A 20,822-nucleotide genomic window follows, 5' to 3' on the forward strand; every position below is an offset into this window, starting at 1 on the left:
GACAAGTGCTTGTGGGCAAGGCCGCTACATCTCGTTGACGGCACACTGGGTTAATATTGTGGAAGCTGGGACCCAGTCTGAGCGAGGGACGGAACACGTCCTTCCCACACCAAGGTTTGCAGGCCCTACCTCAGTCAGTGTTTCACCCACACTCTACAGCTCCGGAATGTCATGCTCTTCAGCCTCCTCCTCCTCCTGCGCATCCTCATCCACTGTACCCTCCACACCAGTCCCAAGCTGGAAGCACTGCAGCACTGCCTCGGCGAAGCGGCAACAGGCTGTGCTGAAGCTAATCTGCATAGGTGACAAACCCCACAATGCAGAAGAGCTGTGGACAGCTCTGAAACAGCAGGCAGATCACTGGCTCACACCTCTGAACCTAAAGCCAGGAAAGGTCGTGTGTGACAATGGCCGGAACCTGGTGGCGGCTTTGAGGCGAGGCCAGCTGACACATGTTCCATGCGTGGCCCATGTGCTCAACCTCGTGGTTCAGCGGTTTCTAAAGTCATACCCAGAGCTGTCTGATCTGCTGGTAAAAGTTCGCCGCCTGTCTGCACATTTTCGAAAGTCACCTACTGCTTCAGCCGGCCTTGCCGGCTTTCAGCGCAGTTTGCATCTTCCGGCTCACAGACTGGTGTGTGATGTCCCCACGCGTTGGAATTCAACTCTGCACATGTTGGTCAGGATATGTGAGCAGAAGAGGGCAGTTGTTGAGTACCTGCATCACCTAAGCCGTCGGGAAATGGGTCAAACTCCACACATAACACCTGAGGAGTGGAGATGGATGTCCGACCTATGTACCATCCTCCAAAACTTTGAGGACTCCACCAAGATGGTGAGTGGTGATGACGCCATTATTAGCGTCACCATACCGCTACTCTGCCTTCTAAAACGGTCTCTGCTCAAAACCAAACATGATGCATTGCAGGCGGAGCGCGATGAGTTGCAGCAAGAAACAGTAGTGGGTGTGGGTGATAACACACAGCCCAGCCTCGTCTCATCACAACGTGCAGTGGAGGACTATGACGAGGAGGAGGATGAAGACATGGAGCAAATCTCCGGCCAAATTGAGGATATGACATGCACACCAGTCATATCCTCGGTTCAGCGTGGCTGGCCAGAGGACAGGGTAGATGAGGAGGAGGAGGAGGAGGAGGAGGAGGACAGCATGTTCAGTCAACGTGTTGGTCAGGCTACTGAAGTCCTGGCTGTTAAGAGTCTGGCGCACATGGCTGACTTTATGGTAAGCTGCCTGTCTCGTGACCCTCGCATTAAGAACATCTTGGCCGACAATCATTACTGGTTGGTAACACTGTTAGACCCACGCTACAAGGAGAACTTTATGTCTCTTATTCCCGAGGCGGAGAGGTCAACCAAAATGCAGCAGTTCCGGAAGGCCATAGTCACGGAAGTAGGCAAAGCATTCCCCTCACAAAACGCTAGCGGCATAGGTCAGGAATCAGTGGACAACCAAGGCGTACAGCCGAGAGAGGCACAAGTCCAATCCGCCAGAGGTAGGGGAACAGTCTTTAAGATGTGGGACAGTTTTCTCAGCCCCTCACGTACCACAGCCCCTGAGGTGCGGGGTAGTGCCACAAGAAATCCTAAGTTTGCCCAGATGCTCAAGGAGTACCTTGCAGATCGAACAACTGTACTCCGACATTCCTCTGTGCCTTACAATTATTGGGTATCCAAGGTGGACACGTGGCATAAATTGGCTCTCTACGCCTTGGAAGTCCTGGCCTGCCCTGCCGCTAGCGTTTTGTCAGAGCGTGTTTTTAGTGCCGCAGGTGGAATCATTACAGATAAACGCACCCGCCTGTCAACTGAAAACGCTGACAGGCTGACTCTGATCAAGATGAACAAGGGTTGGATTGGGCCAGACTTCACCACACCACCAGCAAATGAGAGCGGAATTTAAAGTTTGTAACGGGAATTTGCCATGTACCTCCAGTCACCCATGGGTACACACTTCTGGACTTTGGATAATCGCTGGACTGCTCCTCCTTCTCCTCATGCGCCACCATGATGACCGTTACAAGAGTTAGGCCTTTGTTTCAGGTATACCCCCAGTGGTAAATTTTTTCGCCCATTCTTTGCAGAATGGACATTACAACGACAGGAGACCCGCTCCTTTGCAATGGGAACAATGTTTTGAGGCCCTCATGCACGTCTCTATGCAGGGACAACGTGGAGCCTCCCAATTTTTGGCTGCCCTGCCAAAGGGCTATACTATAATACACCTACTTCCTGACAATGGACACTTAATGTTTTGAGGCCCTCATGCACGTCTCTATCCAGGGACAACGTGGAGCCTCCCAATTTTTGGCTGCCCTGCCAAAGGGCTATACTACAAAAGACCCACTTCCTGACAATGGACACTTAATGTTTTGAGGCCCTCATGCACGTCTCTATCCAGGGACAACGTGGAGCCTCCCAATTTTTGGCTGCCCTGCCTAAGGGCTATACTATAATACACCCACTTCCTGACAATGGACACTTAATGTTTTGAGGCCCTCATGCACGTCTCTATCCAGGGACAACGTGGAGCCTCCCAATTTTTGGCTGCCCTGCCAAAGGGCTATACTACAAAAGACCCACTTCCTGACAATGGACACTTAATGTTTTGAGGCCCTCATGCACGTCTCTATCCAGGGACAACGTGGAGCCTCCCAATTTTTGGCTGCCCTGCCAAAGGGCTATACTACAAAAGACCCACTTCCTGACAATGGACACTTAATGTTTTGAGGCCCTCATGCACGTCTCTATCCAGGGACAACGTGGAGCCTCCCAATTTTTGGCTGCCCTGCCTAAGGGCTATACTATAATACACCCACTTCCTGACAATGGACACTTAATGTTTTGAGGCCCTCATGCACGTCTCTATCTAGGGACAACGTGGAGCCTCCCAATTTTTGGCTGCCCTGCCAAAGGGCTATACTATAATACACCCACTTCCTGACAATGGACACTTAATGTTTTGAGGCCCTCATGCACGTCTCTATCCAGGGACAACGTGGAGCCTCCCAATTTTTGGCTGCCCTGCCAAAGGGCTATACTACAAAAGACCCACTTCCTTCCAATGGGCACTTCAGGTTTACAGGCCCTCATGCACGTCTCTATCCAGGGACAACGTGGAGCCTCCCAATTTTTGGCTGCCCTGCCTAAGGGCTATACTATAATACACCCACTTCCTGACAATGGACACTTAATGTTTTGAGGCCCTCATGCATGTCTCTATCCAGGGACAACGTGGAGCCTCCCAATTTTTGGCTGCCCTGCCAAAGGGCTATACTACAAAAGACCCACTTCCTTCCAATGGGCACTTCAGGTTTACAGGCCATCATGCACGTCTGTATGCAGGGGCATTGGTGAACCTCACAATTTTGGACTGCCCTGGCAAAGGAAAATACTACAAAGACTCAGTTCCTCAAAATGGGCACATTAGACTCAGAGGCCTTTATGTACGTCTCTTCTCAGGGACATCGGAGTGCCACACAATGTTTTACGTAAAATCTTTCATGTATTGATCTCAAAAAGTAACATACATTAGCTCTATCTCACTATTGGGTATGTGCCCTTAACATTTCCGCTATGAAAAATCATTTTGGTGTCATTTTGGAAGGTTTTCTGGTGAGTCCGTAAAAATGGCGTAAAACGCGGACAAAATTATTCACAGCTGTGACTTTTGAGTGATAAATGCTTCAAGGGGTCTTCCCCATGCTGTTGCCATGTCATTTGAGCACTCTTCGGAGACTTTTGTGCCATTTTTAGGGTTTCTACATGCTGCCGGTGGTCATTTCACAAAAATACTCGGGTCTCCCATAGGATAACATTGGGCTCGGTGCTCGGGCCGAGTACACGAGTATCTTGGGAGGCTCGGCCCGAGCTTCGAGCACCCGAGCTTTTTAGTACTCGCTCATCACTACTAATAAACCTAAAAAATAAAAATAAATTGAATAAAAATCATGAATGTTGTGTTATAACAGGAAATTCGGTGTAAGAATGAATATCCGGGATGAGAGTTCAGCGAATGAGTTGTAGAAATTGTTACAAAAAGGAGTGTGTACGGTTTATGCGTAAATTTTCAGAATGCGTACATGAAAATTATATGTATGTGAGAATGTCCCCCATGCTTTGTAAAAAGTTATTTATGAAAATGTAAATAAAATATATAAAAATGCCTAATTATTTATAATTTATGAGAAAGATATATATGTATGGAAGAATGTTATAAGGTGTCCAAGAACCATAAAGAAAAAGGGTGCATATATAATGTTAGAGGTCTAGAGTTCCACCAGGCTATATCACCCCTAAAGAAATAGAAAGAAGACCTTACTACCTGTGTACCCCAAAAAAAGCTATATTTCTTAGCCAGGATTATGGTGGAGATATGCACAAGTGAAATAAGAATATAAAGTAATACAATAAGATTATAAAACCAATATGTGTGCATTCATGCACCACCCGGTACGCTACCCTTGCCAAATTGCTCTCTCTAGATCCCCACACGATCCATGAAGCCGTTCCCCCGGTCACACCGCCTGCTGCCGGTTCCCACTCATCCCTGGGGGAGTTAGGCGAGTGGTATCGAGAGCGACATGTCGGCACTGATGATACCCCCATACACCACAAGGAAGGGGTATACCGGGTGGTACAGGAGTATGAGCGGGTTTTTAGCAAGCACCCTCTAGATTTTGGGCAGATTAAAGGGGTTCAACACCACATCCCTACCGGTACACACTCCCCTATTAAAGAGAGATACAGGCCTATTCCCCCTGCGCACTACCAATGCGCCAAAGACATGTTGAGGAACATGAAGGAGGCAGGGGTTATTAGGGACAGCTGTAGTCCCTGGGCCGCTCCGTTGGTGCTGGTTAAGAAGAAGGATGGCACCATGCGGATGTGTGTGGATTACCGGAAGATTAACCAGATAACGCATAAGGATGCTTACCCTCTGCCCCGCATCAAAGAGTCCCTGGCCTCGCTGAGAACCGCTAACTACTTCTCCACCCTTGACCTCACCAGCGGGTACTGGCAGGTGGCCGTGGCACCGGAAGACCGAGAGAAGACTGCCTATGGGACCGTTTTGCTGTACTTGGATGATGTGATTGTGTACTCACAGACGTATGAAGCCCACCTGGAGCACCTAGCCGAGGTGTTCGCGTCCCTTGCCAAGTATGGGATGAAGTTGAAGCCCTCAAAGTGTCATCTGCTGAAACCCAGAGTGCAGTACCTAGGACATGTGGTTGGTGCGGAAGGTGTCGCCCCCAACCCCGAGAAGATCACCGCCATCCAAGACTACATAAGGTACATAAAAGGTACATAAAATGAGAATAATGGGGATAGGGGAAAATATGTGTAACTGGGTTAAAAACTGGCTCAGTGATAGTTACATAGTTACATAGTTACTTAGGTTGAAAAAAGACCTAGGTCCATCTAGTTCAACCTTCCTCCACCAGTTGTACATTTAGTCACTAAGTCATTTATAACCAACAATGTTTTGTGTACTGAGGAAATCATCCAGCCTTTTTTTAAAAGCTGTTATAGTATCTGCCATTACTACCTCTTGTGGTAGGGCATTCCACAGTCTGACCGCTCTAACTGTAAAGAACCCTTTCCTATTTAGGTGTCGGAATCGCTTTTCTTCCACTCGCAGTGAGTGCCCCCTGGTCCTTAGTATTGTTTTCGGAAGAAATAAGTTATGTGCCAGTCCTTTATATTGACCACACATGTATTTATACATATAAATGAGATCTCCTCTGAGACGTCTTTTTTCTAAGCTAAACATATCTAACTTTTTCAACCTGTCATCATATGGGAGGCCTTCCATTCCTTGTAATAGTCTAGTTGCCCGCCTTTGAACTGACTCTAACTTCTGAATGTCCTTTTTAAAATGTGGAGCCCAAAACTGGATCCCGTATTCCAGATGTGGCCTTACAAGTGATTTATAGATGGGTAACAATACGTTGGGATCACGGGATCTAATCTCTCTTTTTATACACCCTAGAATCTTGTTTGCTTTAGCAGCTGCTGCCTGACATTGAGTGCTGCTGCTCAGCTTATTTGTAATGAGAATACCCAAGTCCTTCTCCTGTTCTGTAGTCCCGAATTTACTTCCATTTAATGTATACGCAGCTATAGGATTACTCCGTCCTAGGTGCATTACTTTACATTTATCAACATTAAATCTCATTTGCCAAGTATCTGCCCATTCTGACATCTTATCCAGATCTTTTTGTAATATTGTACTATCCAGGTCAGTTTTTAATATCCTACATAGTTTGGTGTCATCGGCAAAGACTGACACTGTACTATCAATCCCATCCACAAGGTCATTAATATAGAGAGTAAAAAGAATTGGTCCTAGCACAGATCCCTGCGGCACCCCACTGCTGACTATAGCCCATTTAGAGAATGTAGCATTTATGACTACTCTTTGTTTCCTATCTTTTAGCCAATTCCTTACCCAGTTGCATATTGTGTCCCCTAGTCCTTGCTTCTGGAGCTTTAGTATAAGGCTATTATGTGGTACAGTATCAAATGCCTTTGCAAAGTCCAAATAAATCACATCAGCTGCATTACCAATATCCAGGTTTGCACTTACCCCCTCATAGAACCCCAACAGGTTGGTTAGACACGACTTATCTTTCATGAATCCATGCTGTTTGTCAGTTATCATATTATTTTCTGCAATATATTTTTGCATGTCATCCCTTAAAATGCCCTCAAAAACTTTGCATACTACTGATGTCAGGCTTACTGGACGGTAGTTGCCTGGATCTACCCTCTTACCTTTCTTAAATATCGGTACCACATCAGCAATCCTCCAATCCTGAGGCACCAACCCTGTTACAAGTGAGTCTAAAAAGATGAGATACAGCGGTCTGTCGATTACGGAGCTCAATTCCCTCAATATTCGTGGATGAATGCCATCTGGCCCTGGGGATTTGTCAATGTTTAATTTACTCAGACGTAGGCGTACTTCATCTTGTGTTAAATTAATTATATCGGGTGGTGGACTTTGATTTTTCACTTGTTGAATGATCCCTGGTACAGTCAGTTCCTTGGTGAATACAGATGAGAAATGCCTATTTAATATCTCAGTCTTTTGTTTGTCCTCTATAACTAACTTGTTATTATATTTTAAGGGTCCGATACTATCCTTTGTTTTCCTTTTGGCATTAATGTATTTATAAAAGATTTTGGGATTTATTTTAATGTCATTGGCGATTTTTGTTTCAGTAGCTAGTTTTGCTTGTTTGATTTCTTTTTTGCATTGCCTATTGATATCTTTATACTCCTGCAATGCTATTTCTGTATTCTCAGCCTTTAAGATGTTAAACGCCCTATGTTTTTGTTTTATTATACTTTGTACAGTCTTATTTATCCATAGTGGTTTCTTTTTATTCCTGGACATTTTATTACCAGAGGGTATACATTTTTTACAGGACTCTAGTAGTATATCCTTAAACTTACCCCATTTATGTTCGGTATCCCCAGTTACCATGACTCTGTCCCAATCTACACATTTAAGCTCTTCCCTTAATTTGTTGAAATCAGCTTTCCTAAAATTCCAGGTTTTAGCATTCCCCCTTTGAAATGTTCTATTGAATATTATGTCGAAGCTTACCATATTATGATCGCTGGTGCCCAAGTGCTCCCGGACCTGTAGATTTGAAATTGTATCCGGTCTATTTGACAGGACCAGATCTAGCAAATTATCTCCCCTGGTCGGTTCATCTACCATCTGAGAGAGGAAATGGTCCTGAATGGTAGATAAGAACTTACAGCTTTTAGCAGAACCAGAAGATTCTATGTCCCACTGTATGTCTGGATAGTTGAAATCCCCCATAATAAGAACCCGATTATTATTATTAGCTGCCTTTTCAATTTGTTCCAGCATTTCACCCTCTATTTGTTCAGGTATGTTAGGAGGCTTATAGCAAACTCCAATTAGCATTTTTCCATTATTCCCCTCCCCATGTACATTTACCCATACTGACTCTACATTGTTGCTGTTCCCCTCAATGTCATCATACAACACAGGTTTTAGGTTAGATTTGATAAATATACACACCCCACCACCTTTTTGGCCTTTCCTGTCCTTCCTAAATGTACTATAACCCTGTATGTTTGTCACCCAGTCATGGCTTTCATCCAGCCAGGTTTCCGTAATGCCCACCACATCATAATCCATGGTTGACATAAGAGTCTCCAATTCATTCATTTTGTTTGCAAGACTTCTTGCATTTGCCAGTAGACATTTAATCCTATTAACACCTTTATTACTCCTAGCCTCCCTACGTTCCTTGTATGTCCCATCCCCCCCTAATCCTTCATTGACCCCTACCGTCTCCCTGTCTCTATCTGCTCTATCTATCCCCTTATTTGCTCCACTACCCTCCCTCCCCCCCGATCCTAGTTTAAAAGCTCCTCCATCCGTCTGACCATTTCCTCTCTAGGAAACAAAGGGTGGTTATTAATGGTACGTACTCGGACTGGGTCTCAGTTCATTTACTACCACATTTTCAGTCCACAATCTTGTCGCAATCAACATGAGTGGCAAAATGACAGATGCTGGTGGAAAGGGGAAGAGGCGTGGTGGAAAAGGCAAAAAAGGTTTTGTCTGTGGGGAAAGTGGCAAAGCTCCATTATCATCTGCTGAAGATAGACCATCTACCAGCAAAAGTAAGATGTCTACTACTTACCGTGGACAATCCGATGTGCTCCCTTTTTTACGGACACGAACAACAGGAAGAAAGGTAGATGATGGGCAAAAAAGGAAAATGCTTGAATGGATCTCAAGTGGTCCAACAAGTGCCCTCTCAGCCACTTCAAGTACCGCATCCAAAAAACACCAGTCCTCTGAGTTGTCATCCCAATCACACTTGATTTCTCCCAGCTCTGAAGTCTCCATCAGCCCTGCACAGTATGGTGGAACTGAGATGGCTGAGTCTGCAGAGCTGTTCAGTCACACTATAGCCTGGGAATCAGAGGTCTGCTCCCAAGCTACAGTGAGTACAGAACAGGAAATGGTCTGCAGTGATGCCCAGAACCTTTGTGACTCTGATTCAGGCCATGAGGACCAAGTTTCTGAGCATAATGTTGACCCTTTGTCACAAACTGTAACACCTGTGGTTATAGACAATGAGGAACATACTGATAAAGATGAGACGCAGATACCCGATTGGGATGACAACTTAAATATTCGGTCAGGGCAAGAAGAGGCTCGGTCTGAGGGGGAGGGGAGTGCAAACACAACAATTGATGATGAAGTTCTAGATCCCACCTACTGTCAACCCCCAGTCAGGCACTCGAGGAGGTCAACAGAGGCGGTGGAGGAGGATGCAACCGACGACGAAGTTACCTTGCGCCTTCCTGGACAGAGTCGGAGCACTGGTAGCACGTCTACAACTGCATCCTCAGCCACCACTCTGCCTATGAGCATTATTCGGGGTGGATCAACAGGTCGCATGGCCTCTAAGCCTTGCCTAGCCTGGTCCTTTTTTGACATAGAAAAAGATCGCCCAAATCATGTGATATGTAAAATTTGTCATGATTCTCTTAGTAGAGGTCAAAACCTCAGCAGTTTGACAACTTCTTCCATGAATCGTCACATCAACAGTCCGGAACCGATGGAGCGAGAGGACGGGTCACCACAGGGATCAGAGATGGTACGGACTGACGGGATGGCAGATAGTCAGCGTTCGGGGTTCGGGAATCGGCAGGACCGGATGGCGAGGCAGGAGCGGCTCTAGAAGAGAGATAGGTAAGTATATCACAGAGACACAAGGAGACCTGACTCCTAGCTTAGGAAACACGAAGAACAGGCCCCGCCCACTTGTGCGTGATTCCTTCTGCGCAGTGAGAACGCTGGTGGCCTGACCAGGCAGGCTTGGGGCGGAGGTGGAGGACCCAGATGAGGTGGAGGATGCAGAAGCTGTGGCGGAACTTGGACAGACAGAGGATTGACACACAAGTCGTGGGGACGGCAAGACTTGTGCAGCAGACCCTTCACCATCTATCACCATAGTTACCCAGTGCCCAGTCAGCGACATGTAACGTCCCTGTCCATGCTTACTGGTCCAAGTATCGGTGGTGAAATGCACCCGTTCACACACAGAGTTTCTCAAGGAAGCGGTGATGTTGTGTGCGACATGCTGGTGTAGCGCGGGCACACCTTTCTTAGAGAAGTAGTGGCGACTAGGCATCTGGTACTGGGGCACAGCGACAGACATAAGGTCTCTAAAATCCTGTGTGTCCACTAGGCGGAAAGGCAGCATTTCGGTAGCCAACAGCTTACAGAGGGATAGAGTCAACCTCTTAGCTTTGTCATGGGTCGGAGGAAGTGGCCTTTTATTTGACCACATCTGAGGGACAGAGATCTGGCTGCTGTGTGTAGACGGTGTTGAGTAGGGTGTCCCTGGAAAAATGCAGGTTTGTGAGGAAAGTGCAGGCGGAGACATGATGTTGCCTTCATCCAACGTTGGTGCTATCGATGTCTGAGAGAGCTGTACACACTCACTTGTTTCCCCTTCCAAACCAACTGACGACCTTACAAGCAAACTGCCTGTTGCGGTTACAGTGGTGGAAGTTTGGCGTGGAAAAACAGGTGTGACAGCTGTCCCCACAGTCCTAGAAGATGAAGAGCGCGCGGATGCACTGGAAGGGGCGGGCGGTGGATGGTTCGCTCTTGCAGCATTGCAGCACAGTGAGCTTCCCACCGGGACCTATGATATTTATTCATGTGACGATTCATGGAAGAAGTTGTCAAACTGCTGAGGTTTTGACCTCTACTAAGAGAATCATGACAAATTTTACATATCACATGATTTGGGCGATCTTTTTCTATGTCAAAAAAGGACCAGGCTAGGCAAGGCTTAGAGGCCATGCGACCTGTTGATCCACGCCGAATAATGCTCATAGGCAGAGTGGTGGCTGAGGATGCAGTTGTAGACGTGCTACCAGTGCTCCGACTCTGTCCAGGAAGGCGCAAGGTAACTTCGTCGTCGGTTGCATCCTCCTCCACCGCCTCTGTTGACCTCCTCAAGTGCCTGACTGGGGGTTGACAGTAGGTGGGATCTAGAACTTCATCATCAATTGTTGTGTTTTCACTCCCCTTCCCCTCAGACCGAGCCTCTTCTTGCCCTGACCGAATATTTAAGTTGTCATCCCAATCGGGTATCTGCGTCTCATCTTCATCAGTATGTTCCTCATTGTCTATAACCACAGGTGTTACAGTTTGTGACAAAGGGTCAACATTATGCTCAGAAACTTGGTCCTCACGGCCTGAATCAGAGTCACAAAGGTTCTGGGCATCACTGCAGACCATTTCCTGTTCTGTACTCACTGTAGCTTGGGAGCAGACCTCTGATTCCCAGGCTATAGTGTGACTGAACAGCTCTGCAGACTCAGCCATCTCAGTTCCACCATACTGTGCAGGGCTGATGGAGACTTCAGAGCTGGGAGAAATCAAGTGTGATTGGGATGACAACTCAGAGGACTGGTGTTTTTTGGATGCGGTACTTGAAGTGGCTGAGAGGGCACTTGTTGGACCACTTGAGATCCATTCAAGCATTTTCCTTTTTTGCCCATTATCTACCTTTCTTCCTGTTGTTCGTGTCCGTAAAAAAGGGAGCACATCGGATTGTCCACGGTAAGCAGTAGACATCTTACTTTTGCTGGTAGATGGTCTATCTTCAGCAGATGATAATGGAGCTTTGCCACTTTCCCCACAGACAAAACCTTTTTTGCCTTTTCCACCACGCCTCTTCCCCTTTCCACCAGCATCTGTCATTTTGCCACTCATGTTGATTGCGACAAGATTGTGGACTGAAAATGTGGTAGTAAAAATTGAGAGGTGGTGAAGATTGCAGTGGTGGTCTAGCTTTATTAACAGCAGAATAATAAAGAATAAATATCCCTGACAATGCAACTTAGTTATAATGAGTTGGAGTGTGCAACGCAGGCAGATGCGCTCTGCAAATGTCTTGGCACTAGTGGGACTATAGCAAAGTCCAATAGCCACGTATAGGATGCCACTAGGTACACTGAGTGTTTGCTAGTATAATGGCTAAGTTAAAATTAGTTGGAGTGTGCAACGCAGGCAGATGCGCTCTGCAAATGTCTTGGCACTAGTGGGACTATAGCAAAGTCCAATAGCCACGTATAGGATGCCACTAGGTACACTGAGTGTTTGCTAGTATAATGGCTTACTTATAATTAGTTGGAGTGTGCAACGCAGGCAGATGCGCTCTGCAAATGTCTTGGCACTAGTGGGACTATAGCAAAGTCCAATAGCCACGTATAGGATGCCACTAGGTACACTGAGTGTTTGCTAGTATAATGGCTAAGTTAAAATTAGTTGGAGTGTGCAACGCAGGCAGATGCGCTCTGCAAATGTCTTGGCACTAGTGGGACTATAGCAAAGTCCAATAGCCACGTATAGGATGCCACTAGGTACACTGAGTGTTTGCTAGTATAATGGCTTACTTATAATTAGTTGGAGTGTGCAACGCAGGCAGATGCGCTCTGCAAATGTCTTGGCACTAGTGGGACTATAGCAAAGTCCAATAGCCACGTATAGGATGCCACTAGGTACACTGAGTGTTTGCTAGTATAATGGCTTACTTATAATTAGTTGGAGTGTGCAACGCAGGCAGATGCGCTCTGCAAATGTCTTGGCACTAGTGGGACTATAGCAAAGTCCAATAGCCACGTATAGGATGCCACTAGGTACACTGAGTGTTTGCTAGTAAAATTGCTTAGTTTAAAAAAGTTGGAGTGTGCAATGCAGGCAGACGTGCTCTGCAAATGTCTTTGCACTAGTGGGACTATAGCAAAGTCCAATAGCCACAGATAGGATGCCACTAGGTACACTGAGTGTTTGCTAGTATAATGGCTTACTTATAATTAGTTGGAGTGTGCAACGCAGGCAGATGCGCTCTGCAAATGTCTTGGCACTAGTGGGACTATAGCAAAGTCCAATAGCCACGTATAGGATGCCACTAGGTACACTGAGTGTTTGCTAGTATAATGGCTAAGTTAAAATTAGTTGGAGTGTGCAACGCAGGCAGATGCGCTCTGCAAATGTCTTGGCACTAGTGGGACTATAGCAAAGTCCAATAGCCACGTATAGGATGCCACTAGGTACACTGAGTGTTTGCTAGTAAAATTGCTTAGTTTAAAAAAGTTGGAGTGTGCAATGCAGGCAGACGTGCTCTGCAAATGTCTTTGCACTAGTGGGACTATAGCAAAGTCCAATAGCCACAGATAGGATGCCACTAGGTACACTGAGTGTTTGCTAGTATAATGGCTTAGTTATAATGAGTTGGAGTGTGCAGAGGACAGGAGGGTACAGTGGCAGGATTGTGGTGCTCTGGGTAGAGGAATGGAAGCCTGCCTTTCTATTCCCTCCTAATGGTGAAATGCAGGGAGGAAATCCCTGACCTTGGCTACACAGATGCTGTTGCTGTTTGCAGGACCTGTCACCTATGGCTCTCTGACCCTGCCGGTTTGAGCCCTTAAAAGGACTGCTATAAAGTGCTCTCCCTATGCTGTCTAACGCTGTGTATGCAGCGCATACAGCTGTATCGGCTATAGGACTCAGGAGGACGGAGCTGCGACAGTGATGTCTGACACCAAAGACGCAGAAGGCAGATAATGGCGTCCGTGAAGAAAATGTCCGGTTTTATAATGCAGGGACATAGTATCATAGTATCATAGTTTTTAAGGTTGAAGGGAGACTCTAAGTCCATCTAGTTCAACCCGTAGCCTAACATGTTGATCCAGAGGAAGGCAAAAAACCCCAATGTGGCAAACAAGTTCCAATGGGGAAAAAATTTCCTTCCTGACTCCACATCCGGCAATCAGACTAGTTCCCTGGATCAATACCCTGTCATAAAATCTAATATACATAACTGGTTATATTAAATTTTTCAAGAAAGGCATCCAGGCTCTGCTTAAATGTTAGTAGTGAATCACTCATTACAACATCATGCGGCAGAGAGTTCCATAGTCTCACTGCTCGTACAGTAAAGAATCCTCGTCTGTGATTATGATTAAACCTTCTTTCCTCAAGACGTAGCGGATGCCCCCGTGTTCCAGTCGCAGGCCTAGGTGTAAATAGATCTTTGGAAAGGTCTCTGTACTGTCCCCTCATATATTTATACATTGTGATTAGATCTCCCCTAAGCCTTCGTTTTTCCAGACTAAATAACCCCAAGTTTAATAACCTGTCTTCGTATTGCAGCCCCCCCATTCCTCTAATAATCTTGGTCGCTCTTCTTTGCACCCTCTCCAGTTCAGCTATGTCCTTCTTATATATCGGTGACCAGAATTGTACACAGTATTCTAAGTGCGGTCGCACTAGTGACTTGTACAGAGGTAGAACTATATTTTTTTCATGAACACTTATACCTCTTTTAATACATCCCATTATTTTATTAGCCCTGGCAGCAGCTGCCTGACACTGTCCACTAAAGTGAAGTTTACCATCCACCCATACACCCAAGTCTTTTTCTGTGTCTGTTTTACCCAGTGTTCTACAATTAAGTACATAATCATAAATGTTATTTCCTCTACCCAAGGGCATGACCTTACATTTATCTACATTAAACTTCAATTGCCACTTCTCAGCCCAATCCTCCAATTTACATAAATCTCCCTGTAATATAAAATTATCCTCCTCTGTATTGATTACCCTGCAGAGTTTAGTATCATCTGCAAATATTGAAATTCTACTCCGCATGCCCCCAACAAGGTCATTTATAAATATGTTGAAAAGAAGCGGGCCCAATACTGACCCCTGTGGTACCCCACTATGAACTGAGACCCAGTCCGAGTACGTACCATTAATAACCACCCTTTGTTTCCTAACACTGAGCCAGTTTTTAACCCAGTTACACATATTTTCCCCTATCCCCATTATTCTCATTTTATGTACCAACCTTTTGTGTGGCACCGTATCAAAAGCTTTTGAAAAGTCCATATACACAACATCCACTGCATTTCCCTGGTCCAGGCTTGAACTTACCTCTTCATAGAAGCTGATCAAATTAGTTTGACAGGATCGATCCCTCATAAACCCATGTTGATACTCTGTCATAAGGTTATTTTTCTTGAGATACTCCAGTATAGCATCTCTCAAGAAACCCTCAAGGATTTTACCAACCGTAGAGGTTAAACTTACCGGCCTATAATTTCCCGGCTCAGTTTTTGTCCCCTTTTTGAATATTGGCACCACATTTGCTATGCGCCAGTCCTGCGGTACCGACCCTGTTATTAAGGAATCTGAGAAGATTAAAAATAATGGTCTATCTATCACAGAACTCAATTCCTGTAGTACTCTGGGGTGTATGCCATCCGGGCCCGGAGATTTGTCAACCTTAGTGATTTCGAGGCGGCGGCGTACTTCCTGCTGGGTTAAACAGGTAATATTCAAGGGTGAATTTATGGCATCACTGGTCATGCCATCTGCCATGGCATTTTCTTGTATAAAAACCGTAGAAAAAAAGTCATTCAGCAGGTTGGCTTTACCCTCATCCCCTTCCACCATTTCACCAAGACTATTTTTAAGGGGGCCAACACTATCGCTTTTCAGTTTTTTACTGTTTATGTAGTTAAAGAATATTTTAGGATTATTTTTACTTTCTCTCGCAATGAGTCTCTCTGTCTCAAACTTAGCTAACTTAATTTGCTTTTTACATATTTTATTTAATTTTCTATAATTATATAATGCCTCATCACTACCTACCCTCTTTAATTCTTTTAAGGCTTTCTGTTTTTCTTTTATTGCCTCCCTTACAGCTCTATTTAGCCATAGGGGTTTCCTCCTATTTCTAGCATGTTTGTTCCCATAGGGTATATTTTCTGCACAAGCCCTATTCAGGATGCTCATAAAAGTCTCCCATTTGCTTTGTGTACTTTTATTACTTAGTACATCATCCCAGTTTATTGCACTAAGATCATCTCTCAACCGTTTAAAATTTGCTTTCCTGAAGTTTAGTGTCCTTGTAGCCCCTCTACTATACATCTTACTAAAGAATACATGAAAACTTATTATTTTGTGATCACTATTCCCTAAGTAACCCCCAACTTGTATATTTGATATGCGGTCTGGCCTATTGGTTAGTACAAGGTCTAGTAGTGCTCCCCCTCTTGTGGGGTCCTGTACCATTTGTGAAAGGTAATTATCTTTCATTGTTATCAAAAATCTATTTCCTTTGCTGGAACTGCAAGTTTCTGTTCCCCAATTTATATCAGGATAGTTAAAGTCCCCCATAATAATTACCTCTCCGAGACTCGCTGCCTTATCAATTTGCTTTATGAGGAGATTCTCTACCTCTTCCATAATATTCGGCGACTTATAACACACCCCTATCAGTATTTTATTATTCACTCTCCCCCCCCTTATCTCCACCCATAGGGACTCTACATTCTCAGTACCCTCACATATGTTGTCACGCAGGATGGGTTTTAAGGATGATTTTACATATAGACACACACCTCCCCCTCGCTTATTTGTACGGTCATTCCTGAATAGGCTATAACCCTGTAAATTAACAGCCCAGTCATAGCTCTCATCCAGCCATGTCTCTGATATCCCCACTATATCATAATTTTCTTCCAACAATATTAATTCTAATTCCTCCACCTTATTTGTGAGGCTTCGGGCATTAGTGTACATGCACGTTACGTATGACTCTGTACCTATATTCCTGCTTACTGTATTGACTGTCCTAACCCTTCCCCCCGTTCCACCCCCAATTTCATTACTTGTGCCCTGGTCACTATCTGCACTACATTCCCCTTCTATAAAGTGAATACCCTCGCCCCCCATTCCTAGTTTAAACACTCCTCCAACCTTCTAGCCATTTTCTGCCCCAGCAGAGCTGCACCCTCCCCATTAAGATGCAGCCCATCCCTAGCATAGAATCTGTAGCCAACTGAAAAGTCGGCCCAATTCTCCAGGAACCCAAAACCCTCTTTCCTACACCAATTCTTGAGCCACCTGTTAACCTCCCTGATCTCTCTTTGCCTCTCTGGTGTGGCTCGTGGCACAGGTAGTATTTCCGAAAATACCACCTTTGAGGTCCATGCTTTAAGCTTACAACCTAATTCCCTGAAATCATCTTTAAGGACCTTCCACCTACCTCTAACTTTGTCATTTGTGCCAATATGTACAATGATCGCTGAGTCCTCCCCAGCCCCTCCCAGTAATCTGTCAACCCGATCAGCGATGTGCCGAACTCGAGCGCCAGGAAGACAACACACTGTTCGGCGATCCCTGTCTTTGTGACAGATTGCCCTATCTGTCCCCCTAATAATTGAGTCCCCCACTACCAGTACCTGTCTTGCCTGCCCTGCACTCCTATTCCCCCCCTTACTGGAGCAGACACTCCTCTGGCGTTCAGAGGTCATGCCTTGCTGCAGCAATGCTAACCCTGTAATGACATCCCCCTCATCTGCCAAGTTTGCAAACCTATTGGGGTGTGTCAGTTCAGGACTAGCCTCCCTAGCACTTTTCCCTTTACCCCCCTTTCTAACTGTCACCCAGCTACCTACCTCACCGTCCTGCCGCTCCCTACTACGATCCTCCCTCACATCTGACCCAGCAAGCTGCTGCTCAGTGAGCAGCACACTCCTTTCCATATTGCTAATGCATCTCAGAGTTGCCAGCTGCTCATTTAGATCCAGTATCTGGGCTTCCAAACGTGCAACTTGCGCACATCTCGAACAACAGTATGCACCCTCGAACGGCTTTTCAAGGACTGCATACATGAGACAAGATGTACACTGGATCGCATTAGCAATAGTGGAGCACATTTTCTAATGGGGATAGCACTAAACAAATGTTAAGTAATTAAACAACTAAATACAAACAATTCTATTCACACTTACTTTTGCTCACACTTTGCTCACTCTCGCTCACAATGAAGAAGACAGGCTAAAATTCGCGCGCCGCTAGGCGCGCAGCTTTCAGAAGTCTTCCTTCCGGCTGTAACGGCCAAAACCCGGTTCTCCTTGAGCTCGCGGTGACTCTTCACTTATCCCAGAAGGCACTGGGAATATGCAAATTATCCTCGCAAGACTCCTTCCCTGGCTTTCAGAAGTCTTCCTTCCGGCTGTAACGGCCAAAACCCGGTTCTCCTTGAGCTCGCGGTGACTCTTCACTTATCCCAGAAGGCACTGGGAATATGCAAATTATCCTCGCAAGACTCCTTCCCTGGCTTAGGGAAGCATGTGACATGCAGATCCTATCACACATGCCGTTGCTTCTCTGGCTCAAAGTCAACTTAGCTGTGTGTGTGTCTGTGATTGGCTGACATGCTGGCCCGCCCCACAAGACGCGCACACTTAGGGAAGGAAGACAAGAAAAAAAAAAAAAAAAATGGCGATCGCCATTATAGAAACAGCAGTGATCTGAAGGCGCTGTTCACGCACACTATACACTGAAATGTGATAATAGTTTGATTCACAGAGTGACTTACACTATTACAGCAGAAACCAAGCTATGATTTAGCTGTTTTTTGGCTGCTAGAACCGTTCTCGAACGTTTCTAGAACTATCGAGCTTTTGCAAAAAGCTCGAGTTCTAGTTCGATCTAGAACATGCCCCAAAATCACTCGAGCCTAGAACTGGAGAACCACGAACCACGAACCGCGCTCAACTCTATCCAGGAGCTTTGGTTCCCTGAGTTTCCAATAGCAAATGTCTAGAAAAAACTCTGTCCATTGGCACAACTCAGCAAGAAAACGAGAAGACCGAGAAGATATATTTCATTTATCTTAATGCCACCTTATTAACAGCACTAAACCCTTCTATTATGTCCCTTAGCCTTTTGAGCTTATCCTCTGGTAAGCGGAAGACCATGCCTCTGGTATCGATCTCAGTGCCTAAAAACTGTATTATAGTAGCCAATCAGAATACAAAAGGATGCATAGGAAGCGTGACTTTATTTCAATATTTTAAAACAATCCAATAAAATGAAGAAAAGTCACTCATACAAGATCCACAGAAGTTGTATAATACATACATAAATCAAAACACTATAAGGCCTGTTTCACACGTCAGTGATTCTGGTACGTTTGTGCTTTTTTTTAAACATAACAGAATCACTGAGATACGCAGATCCATTATAATGAATGGGTCTGCTCACACATCAGTGATTTTTCACTGCACGTGTCTCCGTGCGGCGTACCCGCGTGTCCGTGATTGCTGCACGGAGACATGTCCATTTTTTTCTGGCATCACTGATAGGATGTCCATAAGGTGGCAGCAGAGCATAACAGAAAAAGGTGCCTATTGTGCACTGAAAAGACCCAATGTGATGCACCAGACATATAGAGCCCTAATGGATTCACAAATATAAGATATATCATGAATGACTACTGCATAATGAACGCTAGCATGAAAAAAGAAAGGAATCCATAAAAATAAATAATAAATGGTGCACATATGTTAGAGCCCCACCGAAGGACAAAAAAAGTCTGATGGAAATAGAGAGCATATAGGAACAATAAGAATGTGCAACAGAGAGGAAGGTGAGAATGCAGGATCAATCACTGCCTGTCAGATATTAATAATCAGGGAAATAACTCTGGAGCAGACGCACAAATTAGGGTCTTACCTGGTAAGGTAACAAATAATTAATAGTAGTTGCACTCACCTATTAAGGTTGTGCCAGTCACAACCCCTAAATGCACGTTACAAATGGCGACAGCCGCAGCCCCTAGTAGAAGAGCAATAACGTATAGGAGGAAAATCGGGTGCGTGCCGCGCTGTCACCAAAGGAAACTGATGTTAATTATTTCATCTCTTTATTCTTTTTTCCGGTCAATGTGTTTCAGAGATCACTGTCTCCTTCATCAGGGCAAAAAAAGAACAGTATGCAATCAAAGGAGGAAGAACCTCTATATATACACATATGGAGCTACGTCAGAGGACTGACTGCTGTATTTCAAATACTGCCGGGATGGTCAACTGTTACAATACCGGCCATAAAAGTTCTCAAGTGATATATTGAGAAACATTTATAAAATCACTGGGGTATAGTGTTTCAAATTTCATCAGCTTTTTGAGACAAAAATCAGAAAAAGAAGAAGAAGAAGGACAAAATGAAAAAAAGAAAAAAAAGAAGAAAAAAAAAACAAAAAGGGAGCATTGAGCTCCAGACCCTGTATTGAGTCTTAGAAGTGTAGTGACAAGTGCATCTGTCCACAACCCTGTAAGGGTGAACGGGATGACGGACAAGAAAAATTATGTTCGTGGCAAAAAATGGTGGTGTTGCTATATAAAATTGCATTAAGAATAAAGAAAGGAAAAATTTCTTTATAAAAGTAGTGAAGAAAAAAGTGGAAAAAAGGGGAGTGTAAGCCATTTTACTAATAAATAGTGATGAGCGAGCATGCTTGTTACTACTCGGTACTCGCACGAGTATCACTGTACTTGGTCTACTCGACGGGGACCGAGTAATCTCGCGATACTCGTGCTGTACTCGTGGTCTTCATCCCTGCATGTTGGCGCTCTTTTGAGAGCCAGCCCTCATGCAGGGATTGGCTGGCAGACCACTGCAATGCCACAGCCCTGTTAGTTGTGGAATTGCAGTGATTGGCCGGCCTGCACAGCGTGACCGAGCCTTTATACCGGCGGGCGCGCTGTGCTCTGCTCACAGCTATCCAGACAGTCAGTGCAGGGAGAGGGTCGCTGCTTCAGGGAAAGGTTTGCGGCCCTTTATAGCTATTTCCGTAGCAGGGCTGCAAACAGTGTGACCAAAAGTCCTTCTCAGGACTATTCTAGTTGTATACAGGCAGGCAGGG

This window comes from Anomaloglossus baeobatrachus, unplaced genomic scaffold (assembly GCF_048569485.1).
Source record: "Anomaloglossus baeobatrachus isolate aAnoBae1 unplaced genomic scaffold, aAnoBae1.hap1 Scaffold_332, whole genome shotgun sequence".
NCBI lineage: Eukaryota > Metazoa > Chordata > Amphibia > Anura > Aromobatidae > Anomaloglossus > Anomaloglossus baeobatrachus.